Below are 5,589 nucleotides of genomic sequence, written 5' to 3'. Positions count from 1 at the left end.
TACTATTTATGTGATGATTATAAATTATACGCTCTTAATTGAATATTCTCTTATTTTCAACACTTCATACATAAGTATCAGTGTGGTCAATCTGTTTGTTTTAAATATTAAAAAAACACGATCAAGGTTTGATATTTCAATTTACATTATTAAATAACCAAAGGATATGTGTATTTATATATGTTAAATACGATTTCCATTTATTCACTATTGAATTAAACACGGTATGCTTAAATCTCATAAAGAACAAACGTCTAAATAATATAATGATAACATTTATCACTGTTGGACGTAATAGTTTGTGTTAGAGTCTCCTAATGATTTTGGTTAATGATATATATGTCTAATGTAAAATCACTGAAGTCAGTGGTGAAAGGTAGGACAATTTCGTGGATTGGTTGAAGTTAGACATTGACACTATTCGATGCCAGTTCAATGGTCTAGACGTTAAGTGTTTGCGCGTAAGACTGAAAGTTCTGAATTCGAGTCCCACGTGAGAAGTTGTGGATACATACTGCTGAGGAATCCCATCGTGGGACGAAACGACCATTCAGTTTTTTTCAGGTTTTCAGTCGTGATCTAGCTTAAATCAACTCATGAATTCAACTCGTAAATTATTACTTCTTTTTTTCTTCTTTTATTACGAATACAAAAAAAACTGTTTTCTTTTGGCATTATCAGACAAATTATGTGGTTCATTAAATTTTAATAACAGAAGGTTTACTACACATGACTTAGTTGAATGTTTTACGCATTACTTAACTCCCTTTTAACATTTATTGACAAGTGTATAAACAAAAAAACAAAATAAATAAATAAACAAAACAAATAGAACTAGATAACAAATCAAACAAAATAATACAAATTCATTTTATTTCAACATTAGTCTCATCAACCGATATTACAACATATGGTTTGTTTTCTTTTTGTTATTTTCCTTTTTCTTCGTAGATTTTATTTGATTCATAGTAGAATATCAGAGAGGTTTTGTAGAGATTCTAGAAACTAAACTGATTGAAATCATGAATCAATCAAAGCTAGACCGCTATGGAAAATCTGGAAGCACTGGATGGTTGTTTCGTTCTAGTATGGCACCCCTCAGCAGTGAGCATCCACGAATCCGCCTCCCGCGTCATTCGAACCCAGAACCTATCAGTCTCATGCCAGGCGCTTAACCAACTAGACCACTGATTTGGCCGGCATCCAACGGTGTTAATGTCTAACTTCAACCAATCCACGAAGTTGTGCCACCGTACACCATTGTGTTCAGTGAGTTCCTATCTCACAACAGACCTGGTTGAACTCCACTGGTAACGGCTTCTCACTAGAACTCCAGAAGTGTCTCTTGAAGTCAGTCACTAGTGAGCAGATGATTATTATCAGAATGGGTTTTGTGGAGATTTTAGAAATTTCAGTGCTTCCAGGTTTTCCATGGTGGTCTAGTTTCAATTGACTCATGATTTCAATCAATGAAATTTCTATAATTTCTACAAAACTCCTTCTGGTAATAAGAAGTGTTCAGATAATTGAACCGTGAAACGTATATATGAGAGAAAATAAAATAAAATTGTAGGAGGGGGTGAAGAAAAATAATAAATGAAGAGAAAGTTTGAAAATTAATAAGTAAATTCACTTATTAAGGCCAAGGGAGAGATAAGGGTGTTACAAATGTCTTCTGAGCACAAAGACTTGGTTTGTTGGCTCGAATTCCTATAGCTTCTGCTATGTGTAAGAGATGAGATCGAACACCATAAGGAAAACTGGTGGGAATACGATAAATAACTTTAAATGACTTGTTTCTGTCCAATACATGACCGCTATCTATCAAGTGTGATAGAACCGAGCTGCGTATTGTCTTGACATTACCTTTTCCTAACCACGAAGGGAGATGTTCACTAACTCTTTAGTTCAGTTGTCTAGCAGTGCGCCCAATATAGCTTTCTCTACAGGAGCAGCTGAATTCGTAGATACACATAGAAGTGGCATAACCAGGTAACTTATCCTTCAGTTGGGGAATCACCATAGATCGGGTCAAATACGATAGAACGAGGTTGGCAGCATTAAACGTTCTCTTTACTTCTCTAGTCAGTCTATCACGTCATACATTAAAGCAAACAAAATTAGATAACTTGTTGAAATATCTAGATGACAGGAACAGGTAGCTCAGACGTTCAAGCAGGCCGCTATTTCGTCGAAAACTTTGTATATTTGTTCATCTAGTTTAATTTCGAGTGTTTTATACTGATTTTACTATAATTTGAAGATAATAATCGTGCAGAATCTTATTTTAAGTAAATTTTAAAATCGGAGACCTTGGGTACTAAACGTACTGACCTTAAGGTTATAAGACGTGATCTGAACTTGGTATGTGGCCTCAAGAAAACTCTACTTGGAATTCCGACCGTTGCCACAATTCTGATATAGTGGTCAGGTATGCATATTGGGATAACTCCATTGAGCTACACTGTAGACAACACTCGTTCAGTTTAGGTCCTACGGCGCCATGTATTTCGTTTTTAGTGAGGTAAGGCTTGTAGTGTCTGTTACTATGTTAAGCCCACATGAGTCATTCTGGATTCCGGACAGACCTATTTATTAATTCTTTTCATGTTACATTTTGACTTTGTCAATTATTCACTTATTAACCCTGACTGTTTTTATATGAGCGTATGTGTGTGCATTTCTTATCCTTTTTATCACATGTCTGTAACTCTTTTTTTTCTGACTACAAATATCGAGTCACGCTTGGTCAAATTGAGTTGCCTCATTCGCAATCTCCTCTGCAATTTGCTTCGCTTTCTTGCTTTCTATTCTGAATGTCTGTATAGAATGAATGAATGATTGAAATGAATTCCTCCAAGACAACCCGTATTTAGCTTCTTATTACAGCCATTACACAAACAGGGTTAGTCTCGGCAAAACACAAAGTTAAATGGAAGATTTATGTTCATAATATCGTTGTACGATCGAACTGCAAAGAGATCACGGCACGACAGGCTAAAAGCAGTAAACTCATGATCCAGTGCTGGTGTCACCATGCTGATTGAGCTGTTATTTCAGGGTTATGTGGTGCCATTGTCAAATGGATAGCATGTACACATGCCTTTAAACAAAAAAAGAAGGGGACTAGAAGAGGTCGTCGCTAAAAATAGTCCACCTCGCCTTGCCCCATAAATTCCTATCACCTCTAGAAAGATATTGAAATTAAGAAGTTGAAACATCACAGACTGCTTGAGGAAAAGTCGATGTGGTTAGCCTCAATAAATTATACATTAAACTCTTCAGTCACTCTGAAATTGTTCAAACCTGACCTAACTCATTTTTCATCTCAGATTCTTCAAGAAAAAGCATACTCTCACATTATGGGCAACGGGGAAGAGGAAACAGTTACGATCACCACAAAAATCTGCGTTGCAGTCCCAAACTAAAAAGATAATAGCTGTTTAGTTCTCAGTCCTACATAGTTTATAATAAAGTCTTAAAGAACGTAAGTATCTGACCACAGCAATTAAATTATATTTCAATTTTCAAGAAGAGTACAAAAAGCATTATTTTGTTACTCCATTTGGGTCTACATTTGAATTTTCCACTACAAAATGAAGAATTACAAACGTTTGTAGAATAATATTAATATCAGATGGGTTTTGTAGATATTATAGTAATTTCAATGGTTAAGATCATGAGTCAGTTGAAGCTAGACCACCATGGGAAACCTGGAAGCACTGGACAGCCGTTTCATCCTATTGTGGGACTCTTCAGCAATGAGCATCCACGACCTCGCCCCCTGCGAGATTCGAACCCAGGACCTACTGGTTCCGCGCGCGAGCACTTAACGACTAGACCAGTGAGCTGACCGACATCCAACAGTGTTAATGTCTAACTCCAACTAATCCACGAAATTGAGCGACACATCTACCATTGTCTGTTTGTTCAGAGTTAATATGAGCAATAAATAATGAATTTTTTAAAAAAATTTCATTCTATTCACCCTCATCTTTAATAAAAAAAATCTTGTTCATCGAACAAAGTTTTTAACTGTAGGATTAACAACTTTGGAAACATAAATTAACTAATCTCTAAAGATTTGCTATGAACAACATGGTACTCTATCAAACAATAAGCTAAATTTAACTTTTCAGTTGTTTCTTCAAAACCGTTAAGTTCATGTTTTTACATAAATAGGACATCAAACTGAATCACGAGACAATCCCCGTAGATTAGAATCCTGAAAGAAAATGGAAAAGATGAAAATCAATGAACACACCATTTCGGGAATTGGAAGCAGACATGAAAAAGTTGAATAGCAACTGGAAAGGATTGCCCAGGAGAGAGTTAGATGTAGAATTCTGGTAGGCTGCTTATGCTCCTCGACGAAGGGTAACAGGCGTAAGTAAGTAAGTAATCTTATTACACATGAATATATAAAATCAAATAAGAATTACTTAATATTTTGTTTGGAACTCCAAATAATTAAAGTTATGAACAAAAATTGGTTGCTCATAAATAATTTCATTCCTTGTTAAACAAACCATCTGTATAGAATTGTTGTCAGAATCTTAAAAAAGCAACTATTAGTATCTACGGGGAATATAGGAAAACTTGAAAAACTTATAACAAATGTTTGGAGGATTGATACCACGAGTAAACTAACTGGTCTAGATATGAGTCGACCAAAATGATTGTCAAAGAATTTATCAATTTAAAACCGTTGGATACCGGCTCAGTAGTCTAGTTGGTTAAGCGCCTGGCGCGAGATTGATAGGTCATGGGGTCGAGTCTCGCGGGGTGCGGGATCGTGGATGCGCACTGCTGAGCAGTTCCATACTAGAAAGAAACGGCCGTCTAGTGCTTCCAGGTTTTTCATTGTGGTTTACCTTCAAGTGACTCATGATTTCAACCAGTGAAATTTCCAAAATCTCCACAAAACCCATTCTGATAATAATCATCTGCTCACTAGTGACTGACTTCAAGAGACACTTCTGGAGTTCTAGTGAGAAGCCGTTACCAGTGGAGTTCAACCAGGTCTGTTGTGAGATAGGAACTCACTGAACACAATGGTGTACGGTGGTACAACTTCGTGAATTTTGTTTTTTACTTTAAAGTAAGCTATTTTATGTACTTCTTGGTGGTTGGCCTCTGACAAATCTTATATTTAAATGCTAAGTGTTGTTGACGATGAGTAATGAAACCTTGACGATTATAATTATCTGGCTCACAGAAATGAATTCGATTTGAACAACTGTAACAAAAACCCAATGTACTTATACAAGCAACACGACTAACAAAGGGATATAATAGTAAGACGTTTCAATAACCAACTGCCAGATAATTAAAGTATGCAAAATAAGCGTTCATATTGTTGATATGAAGAGCCGATCGGAAGTAGCCTAAAGAGAAGGTCAATCGATGGCAATCAGAAGTGACCTAAAGGGCAAGTGCATTTCATCAGCTAAGATATGGATCAATTTCGTAAGGATTAGAGTTGTATATATATGAATGAGTATTTGTATATTTTATTCCGTAGTACAATACACTATCTCCATCACTTTTGTTCTCGCTCAAGTAGTCATTTGGAGGGGGGTTAGCGCA

This window comes from Schistosoma haematobium, chromosome 3 (genome assembly GCF_000699445.3).
Source record: "Schistosoma haematobium chromosome 3, whole genome shotgun sequence".
In the NCBI taxonomy this organism is placed as follows: Eukaryota; Metazoa; Platyhelminthes; class Trematoda; order Strigeidida; family Schistosomatidae; genus Schistosoma; species Schistosoma haematobium.
Note: the sequence above shows the minus strand (reverse complement) of the source record.